Genomic DNA, 23689 nt, shown 5'->3' with positions numbered 1-23689 from the left:
AAAGGTGCAACAGGTGGAAAACCTCGCAGTTGCACTATGAAACAATTATTAGGAGAGGTATAAAGTTAGATGGAAGAATGAGAATATTAACGGAGGTACAGCGAAAAGGAATGAAAGGATTTGCAGCGACGCGACGGGCCGAAGGGACGCTGCAAAGAACCTTAAGTACGTAATACCTACAGTGCACTATCCCCTACGGAGCTGAATCTTGGATGAAAGCTCCTGTACAAAATACTTCCACAAGATTAGCTGTGTCATATACAAACAAAAGAGACTTCTCAGAGGCACATCAAAAATCCCTACAAAATTAGCTGTTTATCTCTACCCTGCATTTGAACTGACACTTGCTGGATTTTAAGGCATCTCTTTTGCAATAACTGTTTTTGTCCATCAATCTGGCACTCTCTAGGTCTTCCTCTCCTCCTAAATATGAGCATTTCCAAATATTACACCATTTTCATCAACCTATCATCCTCCATTCTTCCCACATGACCAGACTTGTCTCAAAATACTGAAATACTGATCAATCCTTTCACGTACATTAGCCGTTTTACCGCTACGTATTTCCACTCTTTCAATTCCTCTTTCGTCACATCTGATATGGAGACAATTCACCTGAAAAGTTTCAGCCTTTTTTTTTTCTCATTCCCGTTCAGCACTTCACTTCCAGAAGAGAGGTGGTTCAATAAACCTTTCCCACAATCCCACCTTGGCTTCCATATTCATTGTAGGTCTCCTCCCAGTCTTTAACACACACACACCTTCCTTGTTCTGTCTATTTTATGATTTACCTCTTCTCACTCTAACATCATCCATTTACTTCCTTACAAACACTGCTTCCATTCCTTCACGATCTGTATTAACATTGATTGTACCCGCATAACATTATTTTTAGCTCACATTTACTCTGAACGTTTCCTCTTGCAAACACTTGCAAGTTCTTTCACTAGTTACTGAATTTTCTTTTCACTGCCCTGAATTAGTAGTGCACATATTATTCACGATCTCTTATCCCGTCAACTTTGCACCGATATACACGTTCTTGTCTGAGTTCTTGTGTCCTTCCATCTAGTAACCAAAGAAAAATAACACATGCTGTTTACAGAATCACTTAAACACTAAACCAATCTCTTTCACATTGACATATCCTGACACGAGCTTTGCAAGCAATTGCTTTCACCTTGACATATTCTAAAACGCGCTTTGCAACCAGTTGCTTTCAGACTGAAATATTCTAACGCGCTTTGCAACCAGTTGCTTTTGCCTTGACATATTCTGACATGTGCTCTGCTTCCATCAAAAAAGAAAAAAAAAACCCTTAATTGCACTCAATCTTCTATACTATACATCAACGCCCCTACTAGTGTGTCTCTGTTGACGTTTCCAATGCTTTTCTTGGTCCATGTATGCCCCTTACAGCTTTTACCTTGATTTTCAAACGTTTCACATACCTGATCCATACCAAACACCTATTCCATACCCTCTTCCTTATGTAATTCTACACATTTCCTCCCCTGTCAGTTTTCCTGTCATCTGTCATACATTCTCGGTTAGAACATTCCCTAGTTCACTAAGTAATGCAAGGCTTCTGTTATTCTTACAGTTGCCTATTTTCACTTTTGCGTTTATATAATGCTAGAGTTTTATTCCTTCATCTAGATACACCTTAAAAATCCTGGTCAGCTACTCAGTCACACATCTCCACCATACTTGAATATCCCACTGGTAGTCGCATCAGTGCCTGTTGTCTTTACACTCTCCAACCTGCTAATTCTTTGAACATTCTCAAACATCTGCTAACATTTTCCATTGGTATTATCCAGTTCTTCACCTCTTCTATTTTCCAAGTTCAACTAGTTTTATAAATACTAACTCCATTAGTTGTCCTCTCTTCCTCTTTCGCTTTCTTCTTGAGTGCCATTTCCATTCTTCTACAGACCTGTGCATGATCTGTCATGTAATTACAGCTCAAATTTTTTTTATTCCCTAAACCTTTCATTTTCTCATGCTGCCACTTAGTGTTTTTATATCCTCTCAATGTCTTCCTAAATGTGGCCAAATAGACTGACCAGAGGGCGTGCTAGGTAACCTAAGTTGCATTCAGTATGCGCATTAACGCTACAAAATTTTTAAGATCTATCAAAGAAACCTTGGTCTCAAATTAATCAACAGCCACATTAAAACCACGCCGCAGTCCTAGAAATGGTGTCAGACACTCTCTACCTCGACTTATTCTCTATCACTGCGCAGCCGAGACAGCTCATGCATCATCATTTGCTCTCATGGCCTTTAAAACCCATGAAACTGCATACCTCGTTGCCTCTCAGCCGACGCGAGACACCCCGTACACGTTGAAGCATAAATCACACAAGTTCCTAGATATCCTGCCAAATGAGCCACTGTCACCAGCCACTTCATCGATCGCGATGAAAGGCGAACTTCTAACTCAATCTGGCACTTTGTAATAAATTCCTAAGTCAGAGTTAATATTGTTTTCAGTAACTACAATAAGTACCAGTCGACCCCGCTGTGAATGGGTAACAGTGCCAACTGGGGACAAGAAAAGGGTATGGAGCAAGCAACCTCATCCACATGTATTGCTTTGAACCGGAAGGCTCTGCTCTTTTCGGCTCCAACTCTGCTGGTATGGAAAAAGAAAGGATACCAATGTATATACCAGCATTTTGTAACATGCATCGAAAGCAATACCCCTGTTTATAATCCATGAAAACAATACACTGTTACCAGTTATCTTTGACGAGTAACGACGGAAATAAAAAAAAAAAAAAGTACAGCCTTCCTTTCATAGTGAATACTCTGCACTGCTACTACCAAATATCTCTAAATAACTCATGATTCAGACCTGAACTCGTTCAGGTTAACCTCAATGCATTAATCTCTATGAATAGCACGATTATATACCACGCTGTATTTTATTTCCGAAATATTATTCACCTGTCTAAACCGGGAACGTTGCGAGGAAGTGAAAATGTAATTGTACCCCCTGACTGGTAGAAAACGGTAGGACTTCCGTTTTCTCTCTTGAAGAAAAAGGATGTCAGACGGTTACTAATTTGAGCTAATATGAAGCAAACTACAGTGGAGGAGGTAACACCACAGCCAAGTTATTTTAATTCAAACATCAAAATTCTGCACTTAAAGAAAACATTTACATTTCCCAAAAACTTATATCAGTGAAAGAATTCCCGTGTGTTTACAAACGAGTGAGAGGGGCCGTTTTATGAATGTTATGTATTTAACTTCCATCAAAAATTTGCTTGGAAAGACGTTGATAAATGTAATGACAGTTTGTAGAATAATTGTGAGCGCTCAACGTTACATTTCAATATAATTATCAAGAGACTAAAAGAAACCTCGGGTTACAGTTCTTAATATCGAAGGCAAAAAAAAAAAAAAAAACTCACGCGGTGTTTCCCGCTATTTACAAAGTTACTTTAGAGGTCCATATCGCGTACAGGCACATAATTATTTATTTGTTATTTCATTGCACGTGACTCTACTGTATGAACATTAATAAGACTAGTAATGAAGGTAGTATGATTTATTTCTTTTCTTTTTTCATATACATATGCACTACATTACTTGAGATTTAATTTCCTTACCAAGGCTTTAATTTATTTATTTTTCTTAAATTTTCTTGTCAAGGTTCTTTCGCAGACTTACTTGACAAGATTTGCTGTTCCGTTACCAGCCTTTTTGGTATGGCCCTTTCACGTTTTTCCCCCCCTAACAAGATTTTGCATAGACCTTATCAACAATGTTTTTTATTTGCTTTCCTTGACAAGATATGAATGAAAAAAAAATCCCTTACGTTTTTTGTGTTGCCTAATCAAGATTTTTGGCATTTCCCGTGACAAGATTTAATTGTGTGTGTGTGTGTATTTGTGTGTTTCCTTATCAAGTGGTTTACTGTTCATTTCTTTAGAAAATATATTTTGTATTTCTTTATAAATATCGATTGGTGTATCTCCTTATCAAGATTATTCTGTATTTTCTTATCAGGATTTTCGGCTCATTTGACTTTCTTATAATTCTAATGGTTTTTCCATTATAAGGATTTTGGGAATGTTTTATAGCAAGATTTTTCTGATTTGAAAGACAAATAAAAAGCATGTAAAGAAAAAGAAGTAGGGTCTGACCTCGACGGAAACGGCAGACTTGCTTCTTGAAAGAAGGAAGGTTACAAAAGTATTCATGGCAAATAAAGAAAATTACCACAGCTTTTATTTCAAAATTACATTATGAAGTTTGCGTAGATATGCTTACCATCAAAGTTCTCTCTGTCCAAAGACCCACTTTTAGTAGAAAAAACGAGATAAAAATTCTATCCGCGTTATTAGATAAGCCTTGGTCTAGAAAGCCGTATATAAAATAACACATAAAGCTAACGTTCAACTATCGAAAATGAAATGTAATTTAGTCCACACAACGGTAAAGTGTACCGATTCATATTCTTTTCCTTTTACTTTATAAATGGGCATAAAGTTAAATACAAGTAAAAGCTCTTCGGAAGCTCTAAAAAGCACGAGGACCTGAAAGAAAAAGCCGGACCAACGAATATTTCCTATGCATTAAAACGTTGGAGAGAGAGAGAGAGAGAGAGAGAGAGAGAGAGAGAGAGAGAGAGAGAGAGAGAGAGAGTATATTAACATACTCTTGAGAAATTCATGAGCTTATTTAAATCTATATAAGACCTTATCGCACACTCGAGACACTTAAAAAGGTCGGCTACATAACAGGGACGTGCGTGTGCCAACTATACAGGCTGTCTGGCGGGAAAATGGGTGAAGGGATGGGAGGTCTCCGGGAGATATGGCATGGATGATGGGTGGAGTGGGGGCAACCACCAACTATCCCGGACCAGCTGCACTGACCGAGTTAAAGCAGACCTCGCCGAGCCTTCCCAGCAACCTTCCCCCCCCCCCTTTCCCGCCTCTCTTCTCTTCTCACCCCTCCCTCCGACCCGACAAGGTTCTCTCTTCTCTTTACATCCCCCTCCTCCAATCCTTCCCCACCCGGCCACATCAGCCCCGACAGAACCAGTCGCCCACGCACAGCATAGCGGTTACGTACGTACGAACGAACTCTTCCACGCACGCGTATACTTGCGGTATGTTAGTGCCCACAGTTCCCGGGGTCATTTAAATCTGCGCGCGGTCCTAACATCATAGAAGCCTTTTTCTTTCTGATTGTTATAAAATCGGCGTATGCACAAGAGTGAACTTGCGTTAAGTAGAAAGGCCAGCCGTAAATTATCTGATATTAGCCAATAATAACTGCTCCCATCATGGCCTCGTGATCTTTCACAGCCTTTTCTATTACAATATTAAATGGATGCATCCTTACATAGCATCTAATCAGACTACCACGTACGGGTAAAGATGCTATAATTTTAATGAACGGGAAGTTGCTCTCTCTCTCTCTCTCTCTCTCTCTCTCTCTCGAGTTAAAGAGATGACGGAGGTGCGCTTGCAAGATTCGTCCTCTTCAAATGCAAGCGACGGAGACCAGGTAGCATCACGCAGCAGTTATTGAACCGAAGTGGTGATGGTGTGGGGTGGCAACCCGCTTCCACCCTCTCTTCCCATCTCCCAGTCCATCCTCCCCCCCCCTCTTCTTCCTCAGTATGACTTGAAGGCAGAGGGAAAAATAGTAAATGAAGCAATTACAGTGTCGACTTTTTTTTTTTGCATGAATGTCAGGATATAAGGAATATTATTCTAACCACATCCATACAAGACTAATAAAGCAAAAAAAAAAAAAAAGTATACATATCTGGGGATATACCCCAACCGCAGTGCCAGTCTTTAAACCACAGAGCAGGCAAAGCTGGAGCATATACCCAACAACGATCCCAATCTTTATCAAATCTAATAATTCGAACATCTAATATTAGAGCTATCTATATTTCTAATCTAATACTGTAGAACATTGTGTGTTCTCACAAGAATCTTATAATTCTGCAACCCACTACGAATGACAATCAAGTCACACTAATTTTTACGTACCCAAAATACACACAAGTCTAATATTGTTAGGTGTTCTAATGAAAAATCATAAAAACAAATAGTTATCTAGGTCGGTATGCACATTCCTCTTCGATGCAATTTCCTTGCTGGTATGCAGAGGAAGGGAATAGTTTCCAGATGCTAGGAGTAAGAGAAAAAGATTTTAAATCGACTAATAATAAGTCACAGTTTTCCCCGCAGTGCCTTTGAAAGGGAAAGGGGGCAGAATTTACAATTCCTGCCGTAGTGCTCCGAGATGTGTGTAAAAAATACAAAGGGCACTATTCTCAAAAGAAGTACAAACCTCGGTTTACAAAAGTACTACTACTATACCGTAATTGAGACCTTAATGGCAAATAATCTACAGTATGAATATATACTTTGCAAAAATAAAGTACATTTTGTTAACAGATTATTTAAACTCATACCAATAAATGGAAGTATAAAAGAATATATACTTAGCATAATAAAGTAAATTTTGTTAACATTATTTCAACTATCCGCATATGGAATTGTAATATCACAGGATTTACGAGTTTCAACACTCTAAGGGATTTGCGCCTACAGACTCACAGCCTTCAGGAAATTTTCCCCTGTTGCAACCATTTTTTTATATAATTTTTTCTTGTTAAAAGGCAAAGGCTAAAGGAACAGATAACGTAATGCCATTTTCTTGCCTAGGCCTGGAGAAAGAAAAAAGAATGAAACGATAGTGGCAAAACATCTGCATAAATCAAAACTGGAGCGGCAGCTCTGTAACTGTAAGTTCCATGCAAGACTTTCTACTGTAGATGGGTGTTTGAAACTAGAAGTCCTCAAGACTCAAGATCGTTTACTTAATATGGATAACGAGTTCCTTCAAAATATTACTGTACTCAAAGTTATATATTTCACATGCATACAACCTCTCTTTCTCTCCCTCCCTCCCTCCCTCCCTCTCTCTCTCCCTCCCGACGGCAATGTAGTTGGGATTTTGGACGTTTGGTGTCGCTGCCTTCCTCTTCCTTCAGGGTACACTGGGTAGGAAAGGAACTAAAAGAGGCCCAATAAAAGGAGTACACACACAGTCAGGAGGCCTCTCTCTCTCTCTCTCTCTCTCTCTCTCTCTCTCTCTCAGGAGACAAAGAGAGGCGGCAGAGGTTACAAAATAAAAAAAAAAAGTTCCCCATAACAGTCGTCTAATGAGTCAAGAAATGCGTATCGATGGAAAATCTGGGTACATTGTTGGTGAGGTTACCGCACGAGACGGATCCTTAATGAAAATATCGTGTGTAACCGTGTGTGTGTGTGTGAGAGAGAGAGAGAGAGAGAGTGTGTGTGCGTGTCTGAGACCGGGACAGAGATGGGTCTGAGTACGTCTTTTCTCTTCGTGACAGGTCAATGTCCGGACCACACAATAAGAGCAACAGCGTAATAGATCATGACGAATATATTTAGAGTTTACACAAACACACACACACACACACACACACATATATATATATATATATATATATATATATATATATATATATATATATATATATATATAAATGTGTGTGTGTAGACGAAGGAACTTGATATACATATTAAACAATATAGATATTCACGTAGGCTAATGAATATCATGACAGTAAATGGAATATCATGCAACGAAATTGTGGCTGTGCAGTTGCATGTTTTAGATTAAAAGAAATTCTGTGAATGCACGAGACTTTGTATGCATATGCACTTAATAAATAATTTTGTTTATCCTCGACTGTATGTTTAAACAAAAGATATAGTTGCGTCATATACAGTAGTGCTGAAAAAAAATCGCCAAGAAAGCGCGATAGTACCGCATAACCCGGTGACTGGTTACATAATCATTTTTTCACCTTTCGTACCCTTAAAGCGGGGCGTATTCCAGTTATTAAGTGTCTCATAAGTTGGGAAGGCTCACTCTCAAAGTCATCTTCCTTTGGAGGGGGTGGCTCCATTACGGATTACTCTCCTGGTTTTCAGCAAGTATTTCTGGGATGGGGTTGCAAGCCTTAGGCTCTGACACAAGGAACGCAAGTAGGCCTAGCTCCTATGATAGAACAAATGTTACCTAATTTTGCTGATTGGTCAATCTTATATTGGCATAAAATTTTCTACTTTTTCCGCTTTTTCCTTTTTTTTTTGTTCAGGAGCTACTGTTCTCTGGAAAACCTTTGCTCTTCAGCTTATGACATCATTTTTGTTACTAAATTGAACTGAATATAGAATTCAGGCCAAAGGCCAGGCACTGGGACCTATAAGGTCATTCAGCGCTGAAACGATAATTGACAGTAGAACGATTGAAAGGTGTAACAGTTGAACTATGAATCAATTGTTAGGAGAGGGTGGAAAGTAAGACGGAAGAGAATATGAAAGGAGGTACAGTAAAAGGAATGAAAGGGGTTGCAGGTAGGGGCCGAAAGGACGCTACAAAGAAACTTAAGTAATGCTTACAGTGCACCGCATGAGGTGCACTGACAGCACTACCCCCCTACGGTGATTTTTGTTATTGCTATCTTATGATGGGATCCAAAATGCAGTCCCATTCGTACCCTATGAGCCAATCAGATTCTCTCTCTCTCTCTCTCTCTCTCTCTCTCTCTCTCTCTCTCTCTCTCTCTCTCTCCCCGTTTGAGTCGCATGGTACGACGTTGGTCTAGCAAAGAGCAGCACTTCCTTCCAACCTCCCCCCCTTCACCCCCAATCCAGATTCTCATGGCTGCTTAACCCGGGCACCCATATTCCCCTCAATCTTTAGCCGATAAATCCCCCTTCCCCAAACCCCTCCTCTCTAGATGACATACCCACACCCTCCCCTTCCCCCGCCCAGCTACAGTACCTTCCAGCCAATGAGCTCACTCTACTCTCTTTCTCCCCAGAGTATTCGGCGTACCCCGAATGATATAAAATAATAGAGAATCGGGGTATTTATACACCCTTTCTCTTTTGGCTTGTTCCCCTTAATTGACTACGGGTTCTCTCTCGTCCTTCTCTTCTTGTCCATTCCGCGTGAAATGGCGGAGAACGTCTAAGAATTTAAGAGCGGTTTTCAAAAAACATTCTGCAGTCCAAGATAACACACACACACACACACACACATCCCCTGTACCTGTGCCTTCCACTTGCTGAAGATTTTTATTTATCTCTTAGTAACTTTACGCCTAATTAAGCAAACACTTTAGAGAGAGAGAGAGAGAGGAGAGAGAGAGGAGAGAGAGAGAGAGAGAGAGAGAATTGTACAACTGAGGACAAAGCATTCAAGAAAATTTTCTTACATGAACCCACACGTGTAAAAGAGTTGACTGTATGAGACTGGGATGACGTCACTGATATTATCTTTCCTATTTTCCCCTCAAAAATGAATGCCGGGGACATGTTAGCGGTCGGGGTATACACCAATGTGTGTGTCATAGTGGTCGAGGCATATATATATATATATATATATATATATATATATATATATATATATATATATATATATATATATATATATATAGCATTATATGTGTCATAGTGGTCTAGATATTGTAGAGCATTATATTAGTGGTCGAGGGATGGAGCATTATATGTGTCATAGTGAGTTATAGTGGTCCAGGTATAGAGCATTATAAGTGTCATAGTGGTCGAGATATTATAGCACATTATATGTGTTCTAGCTGAATTATTATTACTATTACTATTATTCGACTGGCAAGATTATGCAGATTAGAATGCTAATGAGAGAAAAATTACCTACAACTAAAGTAAAAAGATAGAGGTAAATTTAAAAACAGATGAAGCTTTTAATAAATGAACAAATCATAACAGCAGTTAAACAGCTACTAAGTAAATTATCCGAACAGAAGCGGTGCATGTGAGTGTAGCCTCAGGGCAAAGAGCCCAGACCAGGGACGAGACGCGGCGCACTGGCTATGGCACACATCAGAAATATTTTTTGTTGCTTCTTTCATCATTATTTCCGCCCATTGTTTTCTTCTTACAGTCAATAATAATAATAATAATAATAATAATAATAATAATAATAATAATAACAACGTGAGTGAAGCTATTGTGAAACTGAGCACGTTTTCTGTGTTCGTCGCTGACTCAGAAGTCGAGAGATGAGTGAGTGTAGGAGTGACCACAGGAGGGACTAGGGTCTGCTCTCTTGGAGGAAACAGCTGCGTGATGAAAAAATATGATAGAATTCCTCCGTGGAAGATAGTGGAGCATGCTACTCTTATGGAACCTTTCGCTGGCAGAAACTGATGACTCCGCTGACTCTATCAGATCATGGTAAATTGCTTTGAAGGAAATAGTTAATCACGTCAGAAATAAGTTTACTGAACAATGAATATTATCTACCAAGTTTCACATAATATCCGGTACACAATATATATATATATATATATTGTAATAAAAACACAGGTTTTCTTGCGACACGACAAAAATCAAATTAAAAGCGATATGGGACCGACTACCTTACGTGGAAGACCAAAAAAAAAGAAAAAAAAATTAAGTTCAAGAAGGTAGAAAGAAGAGACGATTTCTCGGAACGAAAATCCCAAACGGAGGAGAAAAATCCTGGGAAGGGGAATGCCAGGATACCCTGTAGAGGCGGAGTAGGGGTTAAGCAGTGACGCTTCCAGTCAGCAACAAGGAAGGGTCGGCAACGTTGCCAACCTCATGCAGGAAGGAAGGGGAATGAGAATGAGAGAGGGAGGGGTTGGATGTGAGAAGGGGGTTAGGAAGGACTCTCGTCTACTTCTTCAAATGAAAACCGCCCCATCCATCGGCCGTTGGTTACCCTTTCTGTTCTCCCCCCTTCTTCGGCTTCATTTTCACCTCATTTCCCATCCCACCCCCATCCACGGCCTAGACCAAGGCGTAGAAAACACCTTGATCTAGACCGTGGTCTCGTCTACCCAGTTCCATGGTCGAAGCACATTCGACCATGGCCAGATCCACCCCATCACCAGCGACTAGACCTATGGAACTAGCAAGTTCCAAAAAAACAAAAACCAATTGACACAATACTTTAAAAATAACTAGCGTTATAAGTTTTTATTGTTGTTATTTTATTATTGTTATTCTTTTGCACTCTTCACTACACTGGCTGGCCGTGACATTTTGCGTCAAGTTTGCTATATAAAGAACAAGCGTCGGAAAGCTACATCAAAGGAAGAAACAAACTCCATTGACCTTTCAGCATATGACAGCCACATATATAGTCTTATGGTCTATATGGCCCTACGGATGACATCACAACCTGAAGAGTATCTGGACCTTTCTAGGAGGTTGTTATATATATATATATATATATATATATATATATATATATATATATATATATATATATATATATATATATATATATATATATATATATATAATATATATATATATATATATATATATATATATATAATGGATAGATATGTATAATATATATGTGTGTATATATAGATGAATACAAATTTCTCATCTGAGAGGTGTTAGCCTTCCGGTTCTCAACTCTTCATTTATTTGAGGATGGGTTGCTAGCCATATGGCTTTCTCTATCTTGACTGCAACGCACTGCATAGGACTAACCACCCACTATACAACTCAGTGCTTAAGGCACCACACACACACACACACACACACACACACTTATATGTATGTGTGTGTGTGAGAGTGTTTCATGTTTATCCTTATCAGCATTTTTGCGCATATATTCTGCTAATACTATTTATATCTTGTTTCTATTTTTTGCCTGCAAGCTTTCCATCACGCAGGGCGGAATTCACAAAACGAATCAACCTGAAAGATGAAACTAGTTTGATACATGACCGATGTAAAAACCAGTCTTACGTACTAAAGAAATGGAAATGGGGAGGAGAGAGAGAGAGAGAGAGAGAGAGAGAGAGAGAGATGGGGGAGTTGGGGTACCTACGCTCACCAAAAGCAGGTTGACTTAATCAGCAGACGTCTGAGAGCAACCGCAGACAGGATGAGGTTACCCTCCCTCTCTCTCTCTCTCTCTCTCTCTTTGTCTGTGAAACTACTTTTATTCCGTATAGAGATAAATTGTATAGTTCTTATATACTGTAGTGGTTCTGTAGTCGATTTATTGTTATAGCGACTAGAAGTCAATATAATTATTATTGAACCACTGTGGGCATCGGTAACCTTCGTGACTTTTCGATCTTCAACAGGCCAATAGTATTTCAAGGCGTTTTTGACACATATAAACGTCGGGAAAAGATTAATATACCTGATAAAACGAATGAGCAGATAATCCTTCGTACACCTCACCAGCGAGAAGGTCGTCCAAGGACCGGGAGGACTGGAGAAGCATATGCCATATGGCATCCATCTTCGCGCCTAGCAGACTTTAACTCGCACTGTCCACGAACACGAGATCGTTCTGCTAGATTTGCTGGCGTTTAGTGTAAGAAGAAAACTTCATTTTACGCAAAATATCAACTGTAGGCTTTTTATTCTTATTCCTAGACCGGTGGCTTCAAAAAAATGTCAGACTTCAGGTTCTTAGCAAGAGATCGTGCATCTAGATTTGCTAGCGTTATTTGGTGTAGGGACAAATCTTTTCAATTTACACAAAATTTACGCTATGCGCTTTTTTTTTCTTAGAAGGGGTGGCTTTAGGTTCTTGGCAAGTCTTTTGAGATGAGGTAGCTAGCCCCAAGCCATTTTCAACTTGGTTGCGACCCACCACATTCGAATAGCTGCCTGGTATGTAATTCACTGCATAGATCAACAAAAAACGTTCTTGCCTGCTCGGAAATCGAATCAGGGATATCCTGAATAAGTGTTTGTAAATGCAAGTAGGGATAATCGGGACTCCCGTAAACTGGATATGGGTGAAAAATAAAAAGAGGACCACATTGGTTTACGATCCAAAAAAAAAAATTAATTAACGAAAGTGCATGAAGATGAATAAATAAATCTTAAAATAGTCATGATGGAAAGAGGAGGTGGCCTCAACTGAGTCAGGGCTTATTCCTGTGGGAGGATGCTGCCATCTGCAAGACGAGAGGGCGGGCAGGAGGGCTTAAGGCAAGGTGTATCTTTTATGGGTCGATGGAAGACCAACATAAACTTGGGCTCATGTGAAATTTAATGTAGTCTAAGGTCTGTATCTTTAGACCCTGATGTGCTTTATCCAACGATAGATAGATTTCTTAATAGACTGTTTCCTAAATATTTCAATTTCTACGAGAAAGTTTCTCAAGTTCCAGCGCTCAAATTGGAAGCTAACAAAATTGATAACGAACGAAGACCGGTTACTTTCTGTCAGCACAGAGTCTGCCATTGACTAGGCCGGTGTTTCGTTATAACCAACTTTATTCTACTGTATGGTTTAAAGGTCCAGTAACGATGATAAAAACAGGACTGACAATGCAAAGCAGCCTACGGCATTGTATAGCTTACAACTTTAACTGTTCTGGTAATGAATTATGTAAGACTGGACTTCCTTCACTCTTTAAAACATTCTTGGGGTATTAAAGATAACATAACCGTTACAGAGCGAATGAATGGTTTGGGATATATTATCAATAGAGTTTTTATTTATTTCAAATGTTTCACGTAGTAGCTTATACTCTTTCGTCGTTGTTCTATATTACTGATACGCCAGTCAACAGAAACCAATCAGTCATTTTTAAAATCCATTCATAATCCAGACTGAAGATCGAGAGGTGACATGACGCCAGCATACGAACACTTTCAAAGGGCAATGATTATTCACAAAAGAAGAGGAAAAGGAAGACAGGCGCAGGCAACAGCTAGCAGTGTATCCCATAGACTTCCGCTAATGCAGATACAAAGAGAATCCGAGAAAGGTCATTGCTGCCTTTTATGCTCTACTACGACATTCACCATCATTCATATAACTCTAAACCATCTGCCTCGTAGTGTGGTCAGCATTTACGGCTGTTATCTATTGGAAAAATTCAGTCAGCTCTCTCTCTCTCTCTCTCTCTCTCTCTCTCTCTCTCTCTCTCTCTCTCTCTCTCTCTCTCTCTCTCTCCTTTATATATATATATATATATATATATATATATATATATATATATATATATATATATATATATATATATATATATACTGTATATGATGTGGTTGTCGCTTTTACCAGATTTTCATGTATATTTATGTATTTTAAGATTCCATTTTGGACTATGCTTCGCACTGCAAGCTTTAATACGAGTGGGAGATCAGTGAAGACTTTTTTTACCTACTGTGGCAGGATTTCAGCCAATGTACATGATGTATGCTCGCGTTGGATTCTCGCGAGGTTTGGCTCGAATTGCGCCACGGAAGGTGAGAACTTCATTTATCCAGGAAGTCGGCAAGAAGTTAGGTTATTTTGACAATTAAAATACATACATATTTCTATAATAAAAAATCATAAGCAGTGGATCGACCCCCAAATACTCCGCTCACACTTCTTGCAAGGACCCTCATATTTCCTGGATATTAAGGCTCTTCCCCATAAAACACATCCCCCCTCCCCGCGATCTAGCCAGCAGTTTCTTAGCCTTGATCCTTTCTTTATAATATAAAACTACCAAATTATACGAACTTTTCCCCAATTCATCGTTTGTCATCCTCTCCACTTGATAAGTCCACCTCCAAACACAACGGTTCTTCTTGTCACTTCTGCTAACCTTGTCACCGCATTGTCGTATCGCAAACTTCTATTACCTTCAACCCTTCTTCATATTCTGCTACCCGTAAATTCATGAGCATTAAACATGTATATATACATACATACGTACTTACATACATACATACAGACGTGTATATATATATATATATATATATATATATATATATATATATATATATATATATATATATATATATATATATATATGCGACAGTCCGAATCTCGACCGGGCATCAGGCTATCTTCATTTCTTTCTTAATTTGAATCTAGGTTTAGTAGTGACAAGCGTTTCTGAAGTGCAAATAAATCTAGAAATTAAGACGGCATTGCGGTATAAAAAAAAAATACATATGTATCTAGTGAAAAGTGACCAATATATTCTATATCAATCTATACACGCACATATATATGTGTATATATATATATATATATATATATATATATATATATATATATATAATTTCCTTTCCCCTTCCCGGGAGGTGTGCGAGGGTGCAGCCCTTCACGTTCTCAGCATCCATTTGGGTTGTGGTTCCTGACCCTGCGTCCTGCCCTACGGATGTTCAAAGGCTTATTGTGCTAACGACGCTCTGGCATTTCTCAGTGGTGACCCTCCATGTACGTTGTTTAACTTCGCCGATCGAACGACCAACATTAGGCCTATAGCAAACCTGTTATTGCTGTATGTGAGCGCACACAGACACACACACACATACACACACACACTATATATATATATATATATATATATATATATATATATATATATATTATATATATCGCTTACAAGCAATTCGCACTAATGTCATAAAGACAAAATTTAGGATTATTTTCAGGTGGACAGAGAAACCAGACGAGAACTCCCCAAGCTAAAAAAAAATTAAAAAAATAAAAAAATCAAAAATAAAACGTTTAACGCATATTCCTAGGAATAGGATCCCTTGCACTTGGCGCATCATGACTTCCTTCAAACGAGAACCGGAAACTGAGAATAAAAAACAAAATAATAAATAAAGAAATATTCGGGTCCTAAAAATAACCGGTAGACAATTTCCAGACAGGTCAAGGAGGCGGCGGGTGGGACGGAGGAGTGGGGGGGGGGGGCGAGAGAAGGAGCCACCATGAGGGCAAGACGTATGGGGAACGACCACGAACATGAAAATGCCGATAAATACATCTCTGAGAAAACCCAAGGACGAATAGTTGGAACGGGGGCGGAAGGAAGGACGAGCGGACGTGCGAACAGACGGACAGACACACAGACAGACGTATACATGGGAGATGGTAGCAGGTAGGTAAAGTTGTCAGGCCCATAGGAAAAGAGAGGTGCAGGGGAGGGGAAGGGAGGGGAAGGGACAGGGTCTCGAGGAAGAGGGAGGGTACACTGCATGAACAAACACACGAACACAGACACCAAGCAAACTAATGGTGCAGGTATGGCGTCTGGCAGAGTACGAAGAGAGAGAGAGAGAGAGAGAGAGAGAGAGAGAGAGAGAGAGAGAGAGAGCCTTGTCTCACCCGTCTCCTCTTTCTCTCTCTCTCTCTCATCACCGTCTATGTACCTTCCTTCCTTTCTTCCCTGGAAGGCGAGTACGCTGAGTCCATCTTAGACCCATGGCAACATCGCGGGCTTCACAGAGACAAAACACTGACGATCAGAGTTCAAAAGAAATCTTTAGTTTGAAGGACTTGAGCAAATACACGTCCACAGCCTTCCTATCTGCATTTTTTGTTTTCCTCTTTCGATCTGCCGTGATATATCGAAGTACTCCCTTTAAAAAGTACCCATATCAGCTTCTCTTACCCCCTCCCCCACTAAGGGAGGGGTGGGTATTCAAACCTAACTAGAATATTTATGTCTGGCACTAACGGTGTTCTGCCGTCTGTAATTAAAGACACAAAGTCATAAGCACAAGTACAAGAGGTGAATCAAAGTAAAAGGGGAAAAGGGACAACACGAGAGAAGGAGCTAAGATAATATATAAATATACTCACTGGTGAAAGAGACACGCGCGGTCACCCCACACCCCGCTACCACCACTAGCTCTCAACTGATGGCTTCGCTCCCTCAGCACAGACAAAACCACCTCCTCCTCCTCCTCCATTCCACCACCACCACCTCCACCTCCACCTCCACCAACCAACCATCTCCACCACCACCACCAACACCACCACATCCAACATAATCATCTTCATTATCAATTCTTCTTTCCATTCCTTCTAAATTAGTTTTCCGACTCACACATTATCTTCCTTTCCCCACACTGCTTGATGCTGCTCAGCCTCAGCTGCCACTACTTTCTGCTTACAAGACCGGACTATACTGCTCATCCCGGGCCTACAAACCTACTCACTGTTCTTTCTCCTGCTGGTGGTGTCGCTGGTTAAAACAAACCGAAATGATGTCTGGTGTCTCGCCTTGCTGATAATGATGATGAAGGCATTAAATGATACCTCCTGCCCCCAGCTCCTATTGCTCTTGTACTCAAGTCTGTTATTATTATTAGAAAATATAAATCGCCCATCTTTGTCCTGATCCTGAAATCAGTATCTCCGTGTGGTTTACTTAAACACCAACAATATCTGAGGTCAGTTTCTTTACCTAGAAAAAGGTCTCATGCGAAATAAGTATTCAGCAAGAAAAAATATGCTAAGTACTCCTTATGTATGTCCACTAACACACATGCACATACACAATCACACATTCTGTATATAAGGTGTACCACGAGGAAGAATTAAACACGGTAAAACTCGACCGGTTTCGCCTCTAACTTAAAATAAAAACGTCCCTTTTCCTACTTATCAGGTGTAAATATTTTTTCCTATTATTTGTATCCTCGTTGTATGGTAAATTTTTACCACTGTGTAACAATCCTCTTGAAGACGTCTTAGAAAACTAAAGAAGAAACCGACCTGGCTATATGTCGTGTTTCATTCTCCATGTGATACATCACATCTACACATATACATCACGTGTTTCAGTGATTTTAAGCACGCATGCACACACACACACACACACACACAAACACACATATATATATATATATATATATATATATATATATATATATATATATATATATATATATATATATATATATATATATATATGTATGTATGTATAAAATCATCATTATGGTAAAATTAACCACGACATTTCAATTGGTGATTTAAAAGAAATTCCTAATATACACTTTGGGCAACCATGACCATTGAAGCTGATGAACGTTTAGTACAAAATCGAAAATCGAAAGGCAAGTGTAAGGTTGCTTTAACATAAATCAAATTTCCAACTGGTGGGGAGCGTACGCCACATGGATAAATAGTCCGAGTCATGTACCACCTCCCTGAGTATTTTCCTCTGACCTTCAGGGTACAAAATAGGAATGAATAAGAAATTATTTGAGGACGAAAAGTGAAGAAAATTACCAAAAAGGCTGTCAAAAATAGGAAATACACCATGAGATTTCTTTGAAACTATAAGAAATAGTAAAAAAAAAAAATAGATGCACCTTAGTACAAAAGTATAATTGTTTAACAGGTCCGTATGTGTTTATTAATGAATGTACAAAAGTATGCTGCATACGTATAGCACATACCCATATGCGTAGTGAATCTGGAATGAATGATAGTTTTTTATTCATATTTATACAGTCTGACTTATAAATCATTCGCTAGTTACGCAATTTTTTTTCCTCGACGGGGAACTGATGTCAGTATAGGAAGAGGAAATTTTGAAAAAGAAAAGTTGTTTTACATATGTACCTATAGTCATTGAGTCAAGAACTAAAATATATGCACAAATAAGCTGTCTGAAGCAACGAAAACAAACAAAGATGCTGTAGCAAACGAACTGCATGACCTAATTATTCCTTTCAGCCGGGCATAACTGCACGACTGCATCTACGTACAGTAGGTACTTCAGCTGCCGAACGTCTGGGGACTGGGGAAGGAATAAGCATGACAGAGACTGGCCTTGAAACGTATCCACCCAAACATACACACACACACACACAATCCTAGATTATCAATCCATCTCTTCAAGGACAAGTGTACTGCTTTCGCCTTGAATGAAAAATAGGATGTGCATACACCTCTCTCTCTCTCTCTCTCTCTCTCTCTCTCTCTCTCTCTCTCTCTCTCTCTGCAACGCATTAGATAAGATGGAAAGACAACTGGCGTGCAGTGAACAAGTATAGGTTAAAGTACTGAACGCCCTCGTCTCTCGATTTAGGAAAGGAAGTTTTCATTCCCCAGACGGATTTTCCCAAAGATTTCAAGAGTTCAACTAAAAATATTAAGAAATCGACCAATCGGGTATTCACTGCGCGTTCCTTTATATTTCCATAAAGGTGTGGCTGCGACAATATATTTCGGATACATACTCCACACGGTTTTTTTTCCCTGATTCCGCGGTTAGGTTCATATTCCACGTTAATCAACAGGTCCTACTACTGAGTGACTCATACTGCCAGACGAGCGTTGAAGGCCGTCGAATTGGTCACTGATGATCATGACATGGCAAAATGTGTCCTCTGCCTTGATGTTCGAAATGAACTCACTCACTTCTCAAAACCTATATGTTTCAAGTTAAGGAATCACAAACAAAGATGAGTCACAGATCTTTTAGGAAAAAATGAAGTGATTCATCTTGAAGACGATTAAACTTAAAATCCATGAGTATAATATAAAGCTATGATAATCAACGATGAATGAATGCCCAAAAAAAGTACAACAACAACATGTCAATAAGAGTAATATAGAAAAAATAACCACCATCTAATTACAAATGAACTGAACCGCACTCTGCAGCAGGAAAGTAGAGCGCAAGGAAAAAAAAATGAAACAGAAAGAGAAATTTTGCCCACATCTTTGATGATGTTCAATGCGCCTCGAGTATGTTTGCTCTGCATTAATTAGGCAGCAGGCAATTTCGGAGGAAGTCGAGCGCCCGCCCGAGAACCGTCTGTCCATTCGTAGGAACAGACGTCGGTGACCTGAACTTGAGGATACGTACAAGTCACATATGAAATCAATGACAGTGTAACTTTGAGTGTCAAACCCACGACGTTGACACGTGTCACGCGACGCCAAACAAAAATAAGGTCAAACGTTTCCAGACAACCTTTGATCTTCTTCGTCAAAAGGTCGCAATCCGAGTGCTGACCTTTGCTGTCGGAGGGGAGAGGGGGCGGACAAGCACGAGGAGAATAAAGGGGGAATTCGGGAGCAACAGAATAAAGGATAACAGTGTGGGAAGTCAGATAAAGGTGAATGGAGCAATGTTTAAACTTGGTAGGTGCAAACGAACGTTATTTTTAAGGGTATAACTTTTTTTTCACTAGTGAACTAAAACGCGAGAAAACAAGTTTGAATGTATGAACTTTTATAGGTTTAGCCGGGAAAATGTAGGAAAATACATGACCGTGAATTAGTCTTGACAAAAAATTTAAAACGCGTAGGGGTTCCATGCACATCATTTTATACAAAATGACGAGGGATTTACCTATAAGTATAAAATGGAAAACTAGTTATAAGTAATAGCACTCGTAATATTGGAGTAATGCTGCTTAAATTGTAATATTACAAAGTTAGGCTAATAAGCGTTAAATATGACATACCACGAAGACAGTTTATCAATAATCCAAATTCTCAAATTCCAAGGACAAGGATTTATCGAGTCGGGATAACACTTCTAAATTTTTTGATTCACATATGTGATGTCATGGTGATCTTGATCCAAGGGGGCGGGGGGGGGGAGGTTGTACAACAAACATGAAAGCCACCTCGCATCATTTACGATCATACTAACACAAAAGGCTAGGATGCAGTTATGAATGGATGGGAATAAAAAGCAAAGTTGAAGGTTGATTGATTCACTACTATAAAATGAATACTCCTACGCCTTAGACCCAGTCTACTAAGCCAATGCAACCTCTTTATAGAGCTTCAGAAGACGTTTTAAAAGAATTCAGTGGCAAGTACAAGGAAGGTAGTTTCCAAGAAAGCAAAAGGACCGGGAAAAGCACGACGTCAGTGGGAATTACGGGTAAAATGTCAATAGGAAAGATGCATAACAGACGTGTATGAAACACCTGTACTCGGAACACGGAGAGATTCTATCATCAACACCAAAAAATATATTTATTATATTTATCACTTGGAGGTAACCAACGACAACGGACTCTAAAATAAAAAATAAAAAATCACAAAGATACACACATAAGCACAAGCAGATACAATCGAGATCTAGTTAACGATGAAGAAATAAACATGTATACAGTCATATTTAGATGGATAAATAGCCAAAGAAACAAACGCACTCGTAGTATGCATGTGTGTGTGTGTGTGTGTGTGTGTGTGTGTGTGTGTGCAAGCGTAGGCACGCACGCCGCCATTCCAGGAAAAAGGAAAGAACGTCGATTTCTGGGAAGGCCATTCACGTTACACGCCGTTGTTGAATTGACTCTCCTCTTGAATGGAAAAGCTCACCTGGATAGCAGCAGCAGGCAGGCTTCGGTGTCCATGTATGCAGGCGATGCATAATGAGCTAACGTCATCGCATCCTACGACGGTTTGCGATTTGCTCACAACGGCAGACAGTTTACTAGATGTGTCTGTGGGTGTGTGCGATCAGAGGCTCCATTCACTACTCTCATAAACCTTTCATGGAGGCAGAAATGAGCGTAAATTTCCATGACAAACAACGTATTTTGCAAGATAGACATCATTCATACTACCTTCCATAAACGGGTACAATCCGATCTGTCAGGTTTGACACTGAACTACTGTTTGCCCACATAGCTGGCCTGGTGCCAGCGTAGCTCTTGCTTCTTGGAAACCCATTATGAAAGAGATTCTTTCCTGCATGTGATTTGTGTTCCTATTTTCGGGTTCTCTCATTCTACATCTCTTCTTCGCCAATGGTAATCGGACAGGTACATTACAGTGCTATTTCCAATGTGGCTGTAATTATTTACAAAAACTGAATATTGTGGATTAGAAAGGGGTACACCACCTGGAAGATAATTTTGACGAATGAAAGTTTGTACAGTTTTTTTAATTTAAGAAAGGAGGTCCTTTTACTGCGTGCTCTTTTTTGCACGTAATGATCCTGGGCTTAGGTAGCCATGCCCGACTTTGCCACTTCACAAAAAAATAACATTTCCTTTCCAAGTAATAATTATATTGTCAATATCACTGTTTGCTTAGGTATGTATAGAAAGATTTAGTGAACTTAACCATGGACTGAAGTTACTGTTAGCTAACAACTATATAATGGTACACATCAACGAACATTGTGTAAATGACAATGATATTCTCATTAAATGCTTCGTCCTTCCCAAAAATCTGTTTTATGTGTCAGGAGCACCAAAGATGGCTACCACCTCAAACATAAGTTGCTGTGGTGGGTTGGCAAACTTAATAGCCGGGGACGTTTTTCCTCCCTAATAATTATACTGGTTCACTTTCATTATAAAACTTTTAATCCTTCAATAGATCATCATCTACATCACACATCCTCAACACCCACATCTCTATCTGCTCTTTCAGGCTTTTTCTAGGCCACACTTTTGGACTTGGTCTTTCTCGTAAGCAAGTCTCATTAAGTGCTGATGCACGTTCGGCTTGTTATTTTAAGGCTACATTTTTTCAGTTTCCTACACTTTTAATTAATGCCATTCAACACCAGAAAAAGGATGAGCAAGGATACAACCTTGTAATTGAAGGTTAATCGAATTTTGTCAATATATTCTACGAGAAACATCATCTCAGAGTGGGCTATATTGTTAACCCGTTACAAAAGCGAGATGGTCGTTGAACAATATCCTTTAAAGGGGTTGTGAATCCCTTGGGAGACCACGTGCGGGCTCATGCCAAAGTCAATCACGCTGTTACCGCTTGGCGTGAAACCGCTTGGCGTGAAAATCATTTAACTGTCAGAGGTGTGGAGTTTTGCTGTGGTAGTATTATACAGCATTCAGGAAAGGAAAGGAAAAATTCACAACTTTATTAAAAACCCGTCTTGTTTTCTTAAAAGCCAACTCCTTTCAGCAGGTTGGAAAATCATATATATAAATATACAATAAATGGTCGGTATTACTAAGAGATCGAAGAAAAAATACTGTAATCTATCACATATTAATTATTGTTATACGCAACATACAAGCCCAAGTAATGAGAAAAACTGTCGTCAAAAGGTAAAATAATACAAAATCCGACGTGTGTTTCCAACTACTCTGAACAAATCTGTCGCAAAACAACAGAAAACGGAAAAAGTAACGGAAAAGAGCAAAAGGCTGTGACAGTCAACGCCCGAACATCAGAAGCAGTTACGGCTCTGCAGCTTTGTCTTTATAACCAAATAGCATTTGTACGCAGTCCTTCTCCTATCATGAATACTTCAAGATGCTGAAAGTGATGAAGTGATCCATCTCTTTAGAGTATTTTTTCCCCTCGGCAGCTAAAGCCGCCCGTAGAAGCTCTACGAAAACATCAATATTGTAGTAAGTTTTCCAGACGCCCCATCAGCAAGGTAGACAGCGGTAGAACAAGGCCTATGGTAGACCGGCTTGGCGGAAAGTAGATGCGAGTGCAAGGCGGGGTGATGCATCTCTCTCTCTCTCTCTCTCTCTCTCTCTCTCTCTCTCTCTCTCTCTCTCTCTCTCTGGGGACAGAGAGAAAGAAAACACAGTTTATGGCTTGGTTACATAATAAAATAATGTCCTTTTTATCCCCTTACGAGAGGAAGTGGATACAGAGGGACTATACTGCACCAAAGTATATTTTGTCGGGTTTAAGAGACGCCCGCAGTAGAGAAAAACACCATAGCCAACTTCGGACCGAGGAGCCCATAGCAAACTCTAGCCACCTGCTTTCTCCCTCCGCCAATCGCAGAGCCACCGGCCCATGACGTCATTGGACACTAAGCCAATCAACGTCCACGCAGCTCGGGGTGAATGACCTGGTTGATCTCAATATTGCCGTACGCCACCAAGATGTCTAT

The 23689-nt window shown here is 39.6% G+C and overlaps 1 protein-coding gene across 9 annotated transcripts in view; it reads right to left on the bottom strand.

Moving 5' to 3' along the window:
- Nucleotides 1-23689, bottom strand: part of LOC136852569 (serine-rich adhesin for platelets-like) — a 144517-nt gene that overhangs the window by 83245 nt on the left and 37583 nt on the right. For 4 of the 9 annotated variants that reach the window (XM_067127363.1, XM_067127366.1, XM_067127367.1 and 1 more), the window contains exon 1: nt 16678-16771. The exons of 3 other annotated variants lie outside the window; for them this stretch is intronic. The gene's annotated coding sequence lies outside the window, so the exon portion shown is untranslated. Of the gene's footprint in view, nt 1-16677; nt 16772-23689 lie in introns of those variants that run through there. 2 more of the 9 variants (XM_067127364.1, XM_067127372.1) reach the window with 2 other exon arrangements.

This window comes from Macrobrachium rosenbergii, chromosome 25, assembly GCF_040412425.1.
Source record: "Macrobrachium rosenbergii isolate ZJJX-2024 chromosome 25, ASM4041242v1, whole genome shotgun sequence".
In the NCBI taxonomy this organism is placed as follows: Eukaryota; Metazoa; Arthropoda; class Malacostraca; order Decapoda; family Palaemonidae; genus Macrobrachium; species Macrobrachium rosenbergii.
The sequence above is the reverse complement of the archived record's forward strand: the minus strand, read 5'-3'. Positions and strand labels throughout refer to the sequence as shown.